Source organism: Rhinoderma darwinii, chromosome 1 (genome assembly GCF_050947455.1).
Source record: "Rhinoderma darwinii isolate aRhiDar2 chromosome 1, aRhiDar2.hap1, whole genome shotgun sequence".
NCBI classification, from domain to species: domain Eukaryota; kingdom Metazoa; phylum Chordata; class Amphibia; order Anura; family Rhinodermatidae; genus Rhinoderma; species Rhinoderma darwinii.
In genome coordinates this window covers 267285587-267303398 of record NC_134687.1, presented here as the reverse complement: position 1 = coordinate 267303398, position 17812 = coordinate 267285587, and the positions used below count along the sequence as shown (strand labels likewise).

The window sequence follows — 17812 nt, the reverse complement described above, 5'->3', positions numbered from 1 at the left end:
GACTGATTCTAGCTTTAGTGCTGCCTGAGGCAAAAATGAAAATAGCGTTCCCCCATCTGCAAAAGAATTATAAGAAATCCAACTAGCCATCCTCTATTGAATCATTCACATATGTAAATGGTTCCCCCCCATTTTTCATAACCAGCCAGATACAATAAAGCAGCCACAGCCTAGCATTACCAGGTTGGGAACGCCCACAATTTGTGCTTCCCAGCCTGATAATATCAGCTTGTGGTAGCCCCAGTACCCGACCATCACTGCAGATGGTCGGATACTGGATCGTACCCGTCTCTTCCCGGTAGCCCTGGTGGTGGTGGGTACCAGTGTAATAATAGGGGGTTAGTGCTAGCCTTTTTACTGGCTAACGCTAAACCCAGCCTTAGTGATGGACGTCATCAAACAGACAACTGCCATTACTAAGGTGGTAATAAAGTACTAAAAAAACAGAGGTATAATAATATTTTTATTGAAATAAAAACTCCCCCACACAACACTCTTTGACCATTTTTTTTTTTTTTTTAAATAAAGCATAAATCATCGAAGTAGTCCAACGAATCTTCTATGTAGTCCAAACGGTCTAACGGAACCTGCAAAACAAAAATTAGCAATATAAAAAATAAAAAAAAACATATACTCAACTACAGCAGTCTTCTGTCTTCTTTCTCCCCTTCGCCACAATAGAAACTAGACGCCAATGAACTCTAATTTCTATTGTGGCGCACAGGACCTAGAAATACACCAGAAATATTAACCCTTTACAGCACCGGTACGTCCTGTATTGCAGTGCTTTAAGGCACCGGGATGTACCGATGCGTCCAGCCTAACAACCAAAAAAGACAGGGTGACAGAACTGTGCCATAAACTGTTTATGACAGTTGATCGGCACAGTAATACGGCAGGGGACCAATCACAGCGGTCCCCTGCCGGCGATCGCTGTGATTGGTCAGTCACAGCAGACCAACCAATCACAGCTCCTTGAGAACGTGTATGTAATGGAGCTGGCTCAGAAGCAGAGCCAGCACCATCACCGCCGGGTGCCGGCTGTATATTACAGCCGACACCCAACTGTAACGGCCAGGACCGGAGCTAGCCTCCGTTCCGGCCGATTAACCCATTAAATGCAGCAATCGCTGAATCTAGGTGGTATCTAGCTTGTCGGCACCACTGATGGTTGCCATGGCGGGTGCTGATGGTTCCTATGGCAACCGGAGGCCTAACAAATCCTAGTGATTTTATTGTGCAAACAGCTGCAAAGCATAAAAAAAACTATATACATATGGTATCGCCTTAATCGTATCGACCCGCAGAATAAAGTCAAATTGTCATAGCGCACAGTGAACGCCATAAAAAAAAAAAAGAATGAAAAAACATCAGAATTGTAGGTTTTTGGTCACCTTGCTTCCCAAAAAATTAAATAAAAAGTGATCAAAAAAATCGCATGTACCCCAAAATGGTACCAATGAAAACTACAGATTGTCTCGCAACAAATAAGCTCTCACACGGCTCTGGTGGAGAAAAAATAACGAAGTTCTGGCTCTCAGAATATGGCGATGCAAAATGTGCAGAGCGTTCTAAAAGCGGATACGATTTTTTATTTATCAGTGTGACACTGGCCACACATTTGTGGATTATTATTCATTTACCGCATTATTATACCCTCTTATTTTGCCCTGCACAGCTTACATATGCCCCCACATTATAAAATGAAATACCAGCGAAACCGCAAACAGATCTACCAAGCAAGATCAGCGCTCCAAATCCAAGTGGCACTCCCTCCCTTCTGAACCCTATGGCGTGCCCAAATAGCAGTTTATGTCCACATATATGGCATCGCCATACCAGGGAGGACCCGCTGAACAGTTAGAGGTATTTGTATTCAGTGGCACGAACTGGGCACAACATATTGTGCACTAAAATAGCACATACCTGTGGAAAATTGCAATTTTCACTTTGCACCATGCACTGAGCGCACATTTCTAATAAAAAAACAAAAACCTGTGGGGTCAAAATGCTCACTACAACCCTTAAAAAATGCCTTGGGGCCCGCGGAATGAGGGGGCCCATGTCGCCCGCCGGCACGGGCCCCCACCTTGGCCGGAGGCTCTGCTAGCAGCCGCTATGGCTGCTACAGCGCGACGACACATAACACTACGGCAGAGCAGGGAGGTATCTCCCCGCTCTGCCATTAAACAAAAGACATGTATCCCCTATCCACAGGATAGGGGATACATGTGTGATCGCTGGCAGTGATAGGGAGAATGGGGACTGAAAGTCCCCTGAAGTTCTCCATCACAAACCTCGGACTTCTGGGGTCTGTGTCGGCAGCTCCGTAGAAATGAATGGAGCGCTGGTCGCGCTTGTGCGCATGCGTGACCAGCGCTACTTTCATTTTTATTGAGCTGCGCAGACGCCGGAAGTCAGAGGTTAGTCATGGAGAACTTCGGGGGACTTTCGGTCCCCCGTTCTCCCTATCAGTGCCAGCGATCACACATGTATCCCCTATCCTGTGGATAGGGGATTCATGTCTTTTGTAGGACACACTATAGGTCGGCCTTTTTTTGGGGGTTGCATGGTGTTACCTACAGGGGGGGTTTAGGGCTGTATGGCGTTACCTACAGGGGGGCTGCATGGCGTTACCTACTGGGGGCTGTATAGCGTTACCTACAGGGGGCTGTATGGCGTTATCTACAGGGGGCTGTATAGCGTTACCTACAGGGGGGGCTGTATAGCGTTACCTACAGTCGGATGTATGGTGCTATCTATAGGGGGGACTGTATGGCGTAACCTACAGGGGGCTGTATAGCGTTACCTACAGGGGGGCTGTATGGCGTTATCTACAGGGGGATGTATGGCGTTCTCTACAGGGGGGCTGTATGGCGTTATCTACAGGGGGGATGTATGGCGCTATCTACAGGGGGGGCTGTATGGCGTTATCTACAGGGAGGATGTATGGCGCCATCTACAGGGGGGGCTGTATGGCGTTATTTACAGGGGGGATGTATAGCGCTACCTACAGGGGGGCTGTATGGTGCTATCTACAGGGGGGGCTGTATGGCGTTATCTACAGGGGGGGCTGTATGGCGTTATCTACAGGAGGTGCTGTATGGCGTTATCTACAGGGGGGATGTATGGCGCTGTCTACAGGGGGGCTGTATGGCGCTATCTACAGGGGGGGCTGTATGGAGTTATCTACAGGGGGCTGTATGGCGTTATCTACGGGGGGGGCCTGTAAAAAAGGCACTATCTACAAGGGGGGGGTTGTGTAACACCCAGGGGAGGGGGGGCCCCAGTCAAAAGTTTGCTATGGGGCCCAGTGTTTCCTAGTTACGCCCCTGCCTTGAGGGGTGCAGTTTCCAAAATGGGGGTCACTACTTGGGGGTTTGTTTTACTATTTGACCCCAGAGCCCTGCAATTGTGGGCCAATGCTATGAAAACCACCAAAATAGGCCGCACATGCGCATTCGCTCTTACACTCCTAAGCCCTGTTATACGTCAAGGCAAATTATAAATTTCTTGAGAGGTGTAGTTTACAAAATGGGGTAACTTCTCAGGGTTAACACCTTTCCTTTAAAGGGTAACTTAACTTTTAAAGTCAACCAATACCCTCCCTCCAGTGATTTATCCAGTTTCAAATCATAGGTAAATCGATATACAGTGAAGGAAATAAGTATTTGATCCCTTGCTGATTTTGTAAGTTTGCCCACTGTCAAATACATGAACAGTCTAGAATTTTCAGGCTAGGTTAATTTTACCAGTGAGAGATAGATTATATTTAAAAAAAAACAGAAAATCACATAGTCAAAATTATATATGTTTATTTGCATTGTGCACAGAGAAATAAGTATTTGATCCCTTTGGCAAACAAGACTTAATACTTGGTGGCAAAACCCTTGTTGGCAAGCACAGCAGTCAGACGTTTTTTGTAGTTCATGATGAGGTTTGCACACATGTTAGATGGAATTTTGGCCCACTCCTCTTTGCAGATCATGTGTAAATCATTAAGATTTCGAGGCTGTCGCTTGGCAACTCGGATCTTCAGCTCCCTCCATAAGTTTTCGATGGGATTAAGGTCTGGAGACTGGCTAGGCCACTCCATGACCTTAATGTGCTTCTTTTTGAGCCACTCCTTTGTTGCCTTGGCTGTATGTTTCGGGTCATTGTCGTGCTGGAAGACCCAGCCACGAGCCATTTTTAATGTCCTGGTGGAGGGAAGGAGGTTGTCACTCAGGATTTGACGGTACATGGCTCCATCCATTCTCCCATTGATGCGGTGAAGTAGTCCTGTGCCCTTAGCAGAGAAATACCCCCAAAACATAATGTTTCCACCTCCATGCTTGACAGTGGGGACGGTGTTCTTTGGGTCATAGGCAGCATTTCTCTTCCTCCAAACACGGCGAGTTGAGTTAATGCCAAAGAGCTCAATTTTAGTCTCATCTGACCACAGCACCTCCTCCCAATCACTCTCAGAATCATCCAGATGTTCATTTGCAAACTTCAGACAGGCCTGTACATGTGCCTTCTTGAGGAGGGGGACCTTGCGGGCACTGCAGGATTTTAATCCATTACGGCGTAATGTGTTACCAATGGTTTTCTTGGTGACTGTGGTCCCAGCTGCCTTGAGATCATTAACAAGTTCCCCCCGTGTAGTTTTCGGCTGAGCTCTCACCTTCCTCAGGATCAAGGATACCCCACGAGGTGAGATTTTGCATGGAGCCCCAGATCGATGTCGATTGACAGTCATTTTGTATGTCTTCCATTTTCTTACTATTGCACCAACAGTTGTCTCCTTCTCACCCAGCGTCTTACTTATGGTTTTGTAGCCCATTCCAGCCTTGTGCAGGTCTATGATCTTGTCCCTGACATCCTTAGAAAGCTCTTTGGTCTTGCCCATGTTGTAGAGGTTAGAGTCAGACTGATTAATTGAGTCTGTGGACAGGAGTCTTTTATACAGGTGACCATGTAAGACAGCTGTCTTTAATGCAGACACCAAGTTGATTTGGAGCATGTAACTGGTCTGGAGGAGGCTGAACTCTTAATGGTTGGTAGGGGATCAAATACTTATTTCTCTGTGCACAATGCAAATAAATATATATAATTTTGACTATGTGATTTTCAGTTTTTTTTAAAAATATAATCTATCTCTCACTGGTAAAATTAACCTAGCCTAAAAATTCTAGACTGTTCATGACTTTGACAGTGGGCAAACTTACAAAATCAGCAAGGGATCAAATACTAATTTCCTTCACTGTATATACCTGAGAGAAAAGATGACACAAGAGACCATGCTTTGTATGCTCAAAATCCTTCTCTCAGGTTTATTGCCAAACTCAATTACAATAATATCATTCAAAAGGGGTGTAGGCTTGAGGTAAACCAATCAAAGGCAATGTGACAATATTTCAAATTCAGTGAATTACAGACATACGATACATTCCAAATGCATTATTATAATTCTTCACACATCAGGGTTTGCTGGTGGCTTATCTTTCTTTGCAAGAATACAATAGATTGTTCTATTAAGATGGGGGAGACATACTCACATTGCCTATGTGAATGTGTCTCCCTCTCCTATCTCACTCCCTGTTCCTTCCTTCCAAGCCTCGTATGGGAACCAAGGTCAAAGATAGCTCAAATTAGAAACATAAAAACCTGTCTTAACCCCTAGGCGCACCACGACACACTGTACGTCCGGATGGCCAGTGCCTTAGCCCACCAGGACGTACAGTAACTGCGCCGTTTCCGGTGCACACAGTCGGCGACAGTGTGCACCGGGAGGCCAGCTGTGCCTGACAGCTGACACTCCATTGTTGCCGATCAGTGGCTCATTTCCGGTGATTTGGGCAATTAACCTCTTAAATGCGGCGATTGCAATCACCGCATTTTAGGGGTTTCTAGCACATCGGCAGACCTCACAATGAAATCGTGAGGTTTGCAGAGGGCTAGCATGGCGACCGGAGGCGAAGTAATGGCCTCCGTGTCTGCCATGTACGGATGCCTATCAGGACCAGCCTGCTGATAGACTTCCTGTCACAGTGACAGGACATCACTGTGTCGTTCCCGATGCATACTGTCAGTGACAGTGTGCATCGGGAACCGGGAAGTCAGCTGTCCCCGACAGCTGACACTACACTGTTGCCGATTAGTGGCTCATCGGCACTGATTTAGGCAATTAATCCATTAAATGCGGCGCTCGATTGCGATCGCCGCATTTAGGGGGTTTGTAGCTCATCAGCAGCCCCCATGCAATGGTGGGGGTTGCCGATGCTTGTGATGGCATCCGGAGGCCAGATAACGGCCTCCGGGTCTGCCATGTATGGAAGCCTACGAGAACCAGTCTCTGGCTGGTCCTCATAGCCTAACTGTCAGAGTGAATGTGAAGTCACACTGACAGTTGGAATACATTATACTACCTAGGTAGTGTAATGTATTCTAACAGCGATCAGAGCTGCAGGTGAAAAAAAAAAGTGTAAAAAGTTTAAAAAAAGTTAAAGAGGCTCTGTCACCAGATTGTAAGTGCCCTATCTCTTACATAATGTGATCGGCGCTGTAATCTTGATTACAACACTGTTTTTTATTTAGAAAAAAATCTATTTTGACGGAGTTATGACCTATTTTAGATTTATGCTAATGACTTTCTTAATGACCAACTGGGCGTGTTTTTACTTTTTGACCAAGTGGGTGTTGTGGAGAGAAGTGTATGACGCTGACCATTCAGCGTGATACACTTCTCTCCATTCATTTATTCAGCACATAGTGATCTTGCTAGATCATGATGTGCAGTCACATATTCACACATTAACGTTACTGAAGTGTCCTGACAGTGAATAGACATGACCTCCAGTCAGGACGCGATGTTTATTCACAATCCCGACACTTCGGTAACGTTTGTGTGGGACTTACAGCACAGCAAGCGTGATCTCGCTGTAAATGACAGTTTACAGCGTAATTTTCACAGACTAACGCCAATAAATATAGCAAAATATCTGTGGGGTCAAAATGCTAACTATATCCCTAGATTAATTCCTTGAGGGGTGTAGTTTCCAAAATGGGGTCACTTTTGGGGAGTTTCCACAGTTTTGGCACCACAAGACATCTTCAAACCTGACATGGTGCCTAAAATATAATCTAAAAAAAAGCAGACCCCAAAATCCACTATGCGCTCCTTTGCTTCTGAGGTGCTTCAGTCCATTAGGGCACTAGGGCCACATGTGGGATATTTCTAAAAACTGCAGAACCTGGGCAATAAATATTGAGTTGAGTTTCTCTGGTAAAACCTTCTGTGTTACAGAAAAAAATGTCCCCTTTGCTTTATTTCCTGTGAAACGCCTAAAGGGTTAAGAAACTTTCTGAATGCTGTTTTGAATACTTTGAGCGGTGACTTATTGGTGGAATCTAATATATAAGGCCCTCAAAACCACTTCAGAACTAAACTGGTACTTGTAAAAATAGCCTTTTGAAATTTTCTTGAAAATGTGAGAAATTTCTGCTAAAGTTGTAAGCTTTGTAACGTCCTGGAAAAATAAAAGGACGTTCAAAAAATTATGCATAGAGTAGACACATGGGAAATGGTAACTAGTGACTATTTTGTGTGGTACTACTATCTGTTTTACAAGCAGATATATTTAAATTTAGAAAAATGCTAAGTTTTGCAAAATTTCTCTAAATTTAGGTGTTTTTCACGAATAAATATTGAATTTATCAACCAAATTTTTGCACTATCAGGAAGTACAATATTTTACGAGAAAACAATCTCAGAATCGCTTGGATAGGTAAAAGCATTCCGGAGTTATTAACACATAAAGTGACATGTCAGATTTGAAAAAAATCGGCTGTGCCACAAGGCCAAGACAGGCTGCGTCCTGAAGGGGTTAAAGGAGTAATGACTTTCTTATTCATTACAAAAGAAACAAGATGGGGACTCCGGACAAGATGGCCGCTGCACAAAATGAAATAATTTAAACATTATTTTAATCACTTTCACAATTAGGGTATGTTCACACGGCTTATTTTCGGACGTTTTTCAGGCCATTAACGGCCAAAAAATTGCCGAAAAATTGTAAGCAGATCGCCGCCAAACATCTGCCCATTGATTTCACTGGGAAAAACGGCATTCTGTTCCGACGGGCCGTTTTTTTACTTGGCCGTTTTTACAAGCGGCCGCGTAAAAAAAAAACGGCCACGAAAAACAAGTGCTCACTTCTTGAGCCGTTTTTCATAGACTCTATAGAAAAACAGCTGCAAAAACGGCCGTAAAAAACGCAGCGAAAATCGCAAGTTGCTTAAAAAACGTCTTGAAAACAGCTCCGTATTTTCAGATGTTTTGGAGTTTGTGTGTGCACATACCCTTAGCATAATGCGTGTGTGCCCACACACACACACACACACACACACACACACATTTATTGTACCATATAATGTAGTGGGAAACTGGAATAAAAATATTTGTGTGGTAAAATAGGAAAAAAACTGCGATTCCTCAATCTTATGGGTGGTTTTGTTTTTACGGCGTTCACTGTGCGGTAGAAACGGTGCATTACACACACACACACACACACACACACACACACACACACACACACACACACATTTTCACTTTCGTTTTTTCATCCCCACATTACAAAAGCCATAACCTTTTTATTTTTCCATCAATATTGCCATATGAGGGCTTGTTTTTTCGGGACAAGTTGTAGACTTTCACCACACGATTTATTGTACCATATAATGTAGTGGGAAACTGGAATAAAAATATTTGTGTGGTAAAATAGGAAAAAAACTGCGATTCCTCAATCTTATGGGTGGTTTTGTTTTTACGGCATTCAATGTGCGGTAGAAACGGTGCATTAACTTCATTCTGCGAGTTAAGACGATTACAGCGAAACCAAATTTATTACTCTTTTTTCATGTTTTACAAGGAGAAAACGAATTGTTAAAAATAAAATTTGAGTTTTGTCGCCACATTCTGACAGGAATAACTTTTTTATTTTTCCGTCGATTGAGCGGTATGGGGGCTTATTTTTTGCGGGACGAGATGTAGTTTCTATTGGTACCATGTGGGTGTACATGAAACTTTTTGATCATGTTTTATTACATTTTTTGTGGGAGATGAAGTGACCAAAAAACAGCGATTCTTTTTTTCTTGGTTGCCAGGTAGGTAATATGCTTAAGGCCGGATTCACGGTCTGCAGGTCGGCCGCATTTCCCGGACTAAGCACACTGCAGGGAGCTGGGCTCTTATCGTCATCGTTATCTATGACGCTAGAAGTCGCTGCCTCGCTGCGGGAAAACTGTCACGTACTGTAATCATGTTTTCAGTACTAGACAGTAGTTCCGCGGAGAGGCAGGGACTCCTAGCGTCATAGATAACGATGATGCTAGGAGCCCGGCTCCCTGCAGTTTGCTCAGTCCGGGAAATGCAGTCGACCTGCAGACCGTATATCACGGACTGAACACGCTCGTGTGAATCCAGCCTAACTGTCAGTTGTAAAATGACTGTTACAATTCACTGCACTACAAAAGTATGTATTGTACAGGGGATCAAAAGATCAGGTCTTCAATTCCCCAGGTAAGTGTAAAAAATAAAAAGTTAAAAAAAATGTTTAAGAAAAATTTATAAATAAAAGTTTTAAGTAATAAAAACAATAATCGCCCTGTTTCCCTGATCAAGTCCATTATAATTAGAAAAAAAACACAAAACTATACATAATAGGTATCACTACGTTCGGAAAGGCCTGAACTATAAAACGATCAAATTATTTTTACCGCACGGTGAACACTGCAAAAAAAATTCTATAAAAAAAACGACAATTTCTTTTTTTGGTCACCTTGTCTAAGAAAAAATGTAATAAAAAGTGATCAAAAAGTCGCAAGTACCCCAAAATGGTACCCACAAAAACTACAGTTCGTCACGCAAAAAGCCCTCCCACAGCGATATCAACTGAAAAATAAAAAAAAGTTATGGCTGTCAGAAAATGGTGACACTAAAACATGATTTTTTGTAGAAAAGAGTATATTTCTTGTGGAAAAATAGAAGTAAAATGGAAAAAAAACTATATAAATTTGGTGTCGCTGTAATCGTATCGACCCACAGAATAAAGTTAACATGTTGTTTATACTGTATGGTGAGTACTGTAAAAAAGAAAAAACAAAACAATGCTAGAATTGCTGTTTTTTGTTTCGTCATCTCCCAAAACATTTAATAAATAGTGATAAAGAAAAAAATAAATAAATCGCATGTACCCCAAAATGGAACCAATAAAAATTACAGCTCATTCCACAAAAAACAAGCCCTCACACAGCTCCGTCAACAGAAAAATTAAAGTAAAACTAAATGAAATTAAAAATAACATGTTATGACTCTCAAACGCAATGATGCAAAATGATGCTAAATGACGGCCCAGAATTTTTTAGGTCCAGTAGTTTTTCACTAAAAACCCCACATCGTCATTTGCTAGACCGCACAAGTGGAGCCCGTAGATGCAGCGGAGATGAGAAGACTTTAGGGCCTTATGCTGCTTATAGGGCTAGTGAAGAAGTCAAAGATTAGGTAATACTGGAGCGCAGATATTTTGTATAATACCCCAAAAACCCGGCCTGTGCATAAAGGATTGGTTCAAAGCGTACCACACCAATTGCTGGATTATGAATTTTATTATTCATTCAGCCCATAATTACATCATCCTGTTATGCCCTGATGTACTCCACACAGATTACATATACCCTGATGTACTCTGCACAAATTACATATACCCTGATGTACTCCGCACAGATTACATATAGCCTGATGTACTATGCACAGATTACATATACCCTGATGTACTCCACACTGATTACATATGGAGAAACCTATAGAGGAAGTGGTCAAATATTAACCCAGATGTAATAAGTAATAGAAATTCATTTTATTAACCCCTTAGTGACCAGCCCATTTTAGGCCTTAATGACCAAGCTATTTTATTCGTTTTTCTAGTCGCATTCAAAGAGCTATAACGTTTTTATTTTTTCGTCTACATAGCTGTATGAGGACTTGTTTTTTGCGGGATTAGTTGTGCTTTTTAATAGCACCATTTTTGGGTACATATAATTTTTATATTAACTTTTATTAACCTTTTTGGGGGGGATTATAAAAAAACCCAGAAATTCCGCCATTGTTCTATGCGTTTTTAAATTGACGCTGTTCACTATGCGACGTAAATAACATGTTACCTTTATTCTATGGGTCGGTACGATTACGGCGATACCACATATGTGGAGGTTTTTTTATGTTTTACGACTTTTGCACAATAAAAACACTTTTGAACTAAAATTATTTGTTTTTGCATCGTCGCTTTCCAAGAGCCGTAATTTTTTTATTTTTCCATCAATGTAGTGATTTTTTGGGCTTGTTTTCTGCGGGACAAGACATAGTTTTGAATGGTACTGTTTTGGGGTACATGGGACTTATTGATTCATTTTTATTATGACTTTTTTGGGGGGCAATGGAAAAAAATTGCAATTTCGCCATAGTTTTTTGCGTTTTTTTTTTACGGTGTTCACTTTGCGGTTTAAATTACATATTAACTTTATTAATGGAGTCATTACGGTCGCGGCGATACCACATATGTGTACTTTTTTTTTTTTTTTACACTTTTACTAAATAAAACCACTTTTTATGGAAAAAAATGGTTTTATTTTTTTTTTTACTGTACTTTTTATTAATAATCTTTATTTCACTTTGATGACTTATTTTATTAGTCCCACTAGGGGACTTTACTGTGCGATGTTCCGATCGCTGCTATAATGCTCTGGTATACTTCGTATACCAGAGCATTATTGCCTGTCAGTGTAAATCTGACAGGCAATCTGTTAGGACGTGCCTCCGGCGCGTCCTAACAGGCATATGTCCAGGGCAGACCTGGGGGCTTTTATCAGTCCCCCGGCTGCCATGACACCCCATCGGAGACCCGCGATTGCATTCGCGGGCCGCCGATGGGTGACAGAGGGAGCGCACTCCCTCTGTAAACAAAGTTAAATGCCGCGGTCGCTATTGACGGCGGCATTTAACGTGTTAAACGGCCGCGATCGAAGTAAACTTCGATCGCGGGCGTTGGAGCAGGAGCTCAGCTGTCATCAGACAGCAGAGCCCCGGCTCCTGCCTGCACGGGAGACCCGTGCAGGACTTAGACTAGGCTGACGTGAAAAGGCGTCAGCCTAGCCTAAAGCCCATTAGTGAATCACGTAAAAAGGCGTATTAGTGGTCACTAAGGGGTTAACAGACAGATACAAATACAATTAAAAATTGACTTTGGCTGGGGATTCCGCTCCAAGAGTAGCCACTGATGTCACTGTCCACATATGGACAGTAACATCAAGGGCTTCCCCGTGCACAGCGTTTACAGTATCGCTGTGCCTGCGGAGTCCTCGGCGAGCGGAGGAGCTCCCTCTGCTCTGAACTAATTCTGAAACAGGGAGCTGATGGTTCCCTGTTTCAGAATTAGTTTGACAGCGGGACATACCCCTGGCCGCCCAGGACAGCAAGACACTGCCCGGAATCCGGGACGTATGATATTATGCATGAACTAAACGAACATAAGGCCACTACATCCATTTACCCTTTGGCTGCCAGAGGTTTAATAGCAAACACACAAATCATAAAGTAAAATAAATATATACTATGCCCCCATACCTATATATTTTATGAAGGTAGACAGGTGCTGTGGAAAAAAAAATCTGCATGTTGAGAACTTTCAATCACGCAGCATACTCTATGGGGGATATTTGCAGCATATCTTGGCATTGGATTTCACCATCTACAACGGCCGGATTTCTGTAGTGGAATAATGCGGACCTACACTTTTAGACACGTTAATAAAAAATTTTTTAATGCCGTTCTAATATACTGGAGGGTCCTGTGCAAAAACTATTCTGCCCCTTCTCCCCATTTCATGAACTTTTATATATTCTTTAGGACGCAGCCTTGTTTTGGCCTTAAAGGCAATGTGTTGCCAGAAAAACATGTTTTTTTTTTTTAAATTAAACATTTAGTGTGTGGGTGATTAAACATTGTTCAAATTTTTTTTATTTTTTTCACGAGTCAGGAAATATTATAAATTAATTCTAATTTATAATACTACCCATTTTTGGTCACTAGATGGAGCTATTCCCAAAATTGCAGCTTTGCAAAATTGGGTAAAAAGCCCTCGCTCTAGTGAGCTCTCAGCATCCCCCCCTCCTTTATCCTGGCTAGTGCCGGGATAAACGAGGGGTTTGAACGGTGTAACCTCCTACACTGTGTGTCGCCATTTTTTGAGCTAACACACAGTGTAGTAGGTTTACATACAGTAGTAAACACACACAAACACGAACATACATTGAAATCTCTTACCTGCTCCTGCCGCCGCGGCTCCCTCCGGCCCGTCCGCTCCGTTTGCTGCCGCTGGTCCAAGTGCACAAATCCGGAAGCCGCGACCGGAAGTAGTAATATTACTGTCCGGCCGCGACTTCCGGTCCACAGTAAAATGGCGCCGGACGGTGCCAATTTCGAATTGGACTGTGTGGGAGCGGCGCATGCGCAGTTCCCACACAGACGCCGTACACTGAAGTCAATGGGACGGGAGCCGTTCGCAGTCCCTATGGGACTGTGGCTGCCGTATTCCATGTCTGTATGTGTCGTTAATCGACACATACAGAAATGGAACAAAAAATGGCAGCCCCCATAGGGAAGAAAAAGTGTAAAAATAAGAAAAAGTAAAACACAAACACACAAATGAATATAAACGTTTTTAATAAAGCACTAACATCTTTAACATATAAAAAATAATTTGTGATGACACTGTTCCTTTAAGGCTCAGAGCCCATTTTTCAAATCTGACATATTTCACTTTATGTGGTAATAATGCTTAAACCTATCCAAGCGATTCTGAGATTATTTTCTCGTGACACATTGGGCTTTATGTTAGTGGTAAAATTTGGACGATATATTCAGTATTTATTGGTGAAAAATTGCAAAATTTAGAGAAAATGTATAAAAAAAATAGCATTTTTCAGAATTTAAATGCATCTGCTTGTAAAACAGACGGTTATACCACCCAAAATAGTTACTAGTTCACATTTCCCATATGACTACTTTAGATTGGCATCGTTTTTTGAACATTCTTTTATTTTTCTTGGAAATTTACAAGGCTTAGAACATAAACAGCAATTTCTCATATTTTTAAGAAAATTTCAAAAGCCTTTTTTTTAAGGTACCTGTTCAGTTCCGAAGTGGCTTTGAGGGGCCTATGTATTAGAAACCCCCATAAAACACCCCATTTTGAAAACTAGACCCCTCAAAGTATTCAAAACAGCATTTAGAAAGTTTATTTAACCCTTCAGGCATTTCACAGAAATTAAAGCAAAGTAGAGGTGAAATTTGCAAATGTAATTTTTCTTGCTGAATTTCAATTGTATTACATCTTTTTCTGTAACACAGAAGGTTTTACCAGAGAAACACTACTACCGTGTTTCCCCGATAGTAAGACACCCCCGATTGTAAGACGTATCGGGGGTTTCAGGGGGGTCGGCTAATATAAGCCGTACCCCGAAAGTAAGACATATGTCTTACTTTCGGGGAAACACGGGGGTATTGCCGCCTCCTGCCCACTTCCGCGCCTCCCCCCTCTCCATACGTCTCCATCAGCGGCAGGAGCACGGCTGTTATACACAGCCTGGCTCCTGCTGCAACTGCCGGAATCGAAGCGCGCGCCGATTCCGGCAGTTTAACCCATTAAATGCCGCTGTCAATAGTGACAGCGGCATTTAATGTGTTTGACAGAGGGGGGAGCTCCCTCTGTCACCCGATCGGCGCCCCCGCAAACAAATCGCGGGTCGCCGTTGGGTTTCCATGACAGCCGGGGGTCTAACAAAGACCCCCAGGTCTGCCTTCAGCATCTGCCTGTTAGGCGATGCCGGAGGCATGACCTAATAGGTTGCCTGTCAGTTTTACACTGACAGGCAATAATGCTTCGGTATACTAAGTATACCAAAGCATTATATAAGCGATCGGCACATCGCATAGTGAAGTCCCCTGGTGGGACTAAAAAAAAAAATGTAAAACAGTTAAATAAAGTTTGTGAAAAAAAAATAAATAATAATTCGACAATTTTTTCCCAATATAAGACATACCCCGAAAGTAAGACATAGTGGGGCTTTTGGGGATAAAAAGAAAGTAAGACACTGTCTTACTTTCGGGGAAACACGGTAAATATGTATTGTCCAGATTCTGCAGTTTTTAGAAATGTCCCACATGTGGCTCTAGTGCGCTCGTGGACTAAAACACAAGGCCCGGAAGCACCTAGTACATTTTGAGGCCTCTTTTTTATTAGAATATATTTTAGGCAGCATGCCAGGTTTGAAGAGGTGTTGAGGTGTCAAAGCAGTAGAAATCCCACAAAAAGTGACCCCATTTTGGAAACTACACCCCTCAAGGAATTTATTTATGGTTGTTGTTACCATTTTGACCCCACAGTTTTTACACCGCACGTATTTGAATTGGTCTGTGAAATTAAAAAAAATGAAATTTTTTCCAATAAGATGTCATTTTTGATAAAAATTTCTTATTTTTACAGGGAACAAAATACCCCATTTTGTTGCCCAATTTGTCCTGAGTGCAGCAATACCCCATTTGTGGCGATAAACTGCCGTTTGGGCCCATGGGTGGCCTCAGAAGGGAAGGAGCGCTGTGTGTTCTTTGGAGTGCAGATTTTGCTGGATTGGTTTTCGGGTGCCATGTCGCATTTGCAGAGCCCTAGAGGTATCAAAGCAATGGAAACCCACCAGAAGTGACCCCATTTTGGAAACTACACCCCTCAAGGAATTAATTGATGGGTAATGTGACCATTTAGACCCCATGGTTTCTTCACAGAACTTATTTTAATTGGGCTGGGAATTTTAAAAAAAAATTCTTTTTCCAATAATATGTAGTTTTGGCTCAAAATTTCTTATTTTTACAAGAAATAAAATACTCCATTTTGTTGCCCAATTTGTCCTGAGTGCAGCAATACCCTATTTCTGGTGATAAACTGCCGTTTGGGCCCAGGGGAGGGCTCAGAAGGAGAGGAGCGCTATTTGTTCTTTGGAGTCCAGATTTTGCTGGATTGGTTTTTGGGTGCCATGACGCATTTGCAGAGCCCCAGACGTATCAAAGCAATGGAAACCCACCAGAAGTGACCCCATTTTGGAAACTACACCCCTCAAGGAATTCATTTATTGGTGTTGTGACCATTTTGACCCCATAGTTTTTTCACATAACTTATTTGATCTGGGCTAGGAATTCAAACAAAATTAATTTTTTCCAATAATATGTAGTTTTGGCTGAAAATTTCTTATTTTCACAAGAAATAAAATACCCCATTTTGTTGCCCAATTTGTCCTGAGTGCAGCAATGCCAAACTTGTGGTGATAAACTGACGCTTGGGCCCATGGGAGGGCTCAGAAGGAAAGGACCACCATTTGCCCTACTGGGGATTTTCTGGTGTGAAGTCATGTATGCAGAAGCCCCTGAGGTACCAGTACAATTGAAACCCCCAAAAAGTGACCCCGTTTTAAAAACTACACCCCTTAAGGCATTCATCTAGAGGTGTAGTGAGCATTTTTACTGGAGACATACACCCCATAAACTGTAATGTGGGTTCTCACGGGTATGGCAATACCCTCAATGTGGCTGTTATCAGCTGCCTGGGCACACGGTGGGGCTCAGAAGGGAAAGATGAGGGGAATAAGATGTGCGAAGTGCATCAGGGTGTCACGGACACAGGGTATGTGGACCCACTAGGCTGCTCCGCCGTAGCGGGGAGGCAGCTGACCAGGTCACAGTCTATGCGGAAGTCAATGGCAGACAGTAATGCTTGGGTACCTGAAATAGTCCGGACGGTGGCTGTGGCTTCAGCACGGATGGAGGCAGGTGCGGCCAGACGTGGCGGGCAGTATCCGATGAAGCGGAAGACACTTGACGTGGCAGATGACACTTGACGTGGCAGATGACACTTGGCGTGGCAGATGACACTTGGCGTGGCAGATGACACTTGGCGTGGCCGATGACATTTGACGTGGCAGATGACACTTGGCGTGGCAGATGACACTTGACGAGGCGGATGACACTTGACGTGGCAGTTGACACTTGACGTGGTAGATGACACTTCAACGCTGGTTGGCACAGGAACTAGAACAATACGGAATAGAGGAACGGTAACAGGGCACGGGTAACAGCTGGAACGGGAGACACTAAGGGACCATTGCGAGACAGACTGGGAAAGACTAACAACGCTCAGGCAAGGATTAGAAGACCAGGGGCCTTCTTATAGACCAGGAAATCGTGGCAGTTGATAGTGATGACAATTTCCTAATTGCGCGCGCTGGCCCTTTAAGGCCGGTCGCGAGCGTGCGCGCGCACCCTACGGGACCCAGCCGAACGGAGCGGAAGTGAGCGCTGGCATCTCCTAGAAGGGAGACGGAGACCAGCGCTCACAGATCCATGGCTGCGGGCGTCGGGAGGTGAGTAAACCCGACGGCCCGCGGCCATGGACGCTACACAGGGTAAGTAAAACTGGGGTAGATTAAAAATCAAGGGCTGTATGATACATTTTGAAGCACTATTTTAAACGGAGCCTTCGTTTTTTGTGACACGTGTCACATTGATATATTGTGTCCTCCCTTATCCCCCTCTTATAGCAGACTTTGTACCTCTTTTGACTTTTTCCTTTCTTGCCAGTTTGGGGAACTTCGCCTGGAAAGTGTTTCCCTGGTACGATGCGTGTGGCCCCGCTTCCAGAAGTACTGGTCCCTAAAAATTTGTTTCTTG

General features: G+C 43.2%; 1 long non-coding RNA gene across 1 annotated transcript in view; it reads right to left on the bottom strand.

The window, feature by feature from the left end:
• Nucleotides 1-450: 450 nt before the first annotated feature.
• LOC142760755 (uncharacterized) overlaps nt 451-17812 on the bottom strand; it is a 28497-nt gene continuing 11135 nt past the window's right edge. The window contains exons 2-3 of the long non-coding RNA XR_012883393.1: nt 16868-17173; nt 451-587 (exon numbers count right to left, since the gene is read on the bottom strand). This is a non-coding gene — a long non-coding RNA (uncharacterized LOC142760755). The remainder of the gene's footprint in view (nt 588-16867; nt 17174-17812) is intronic.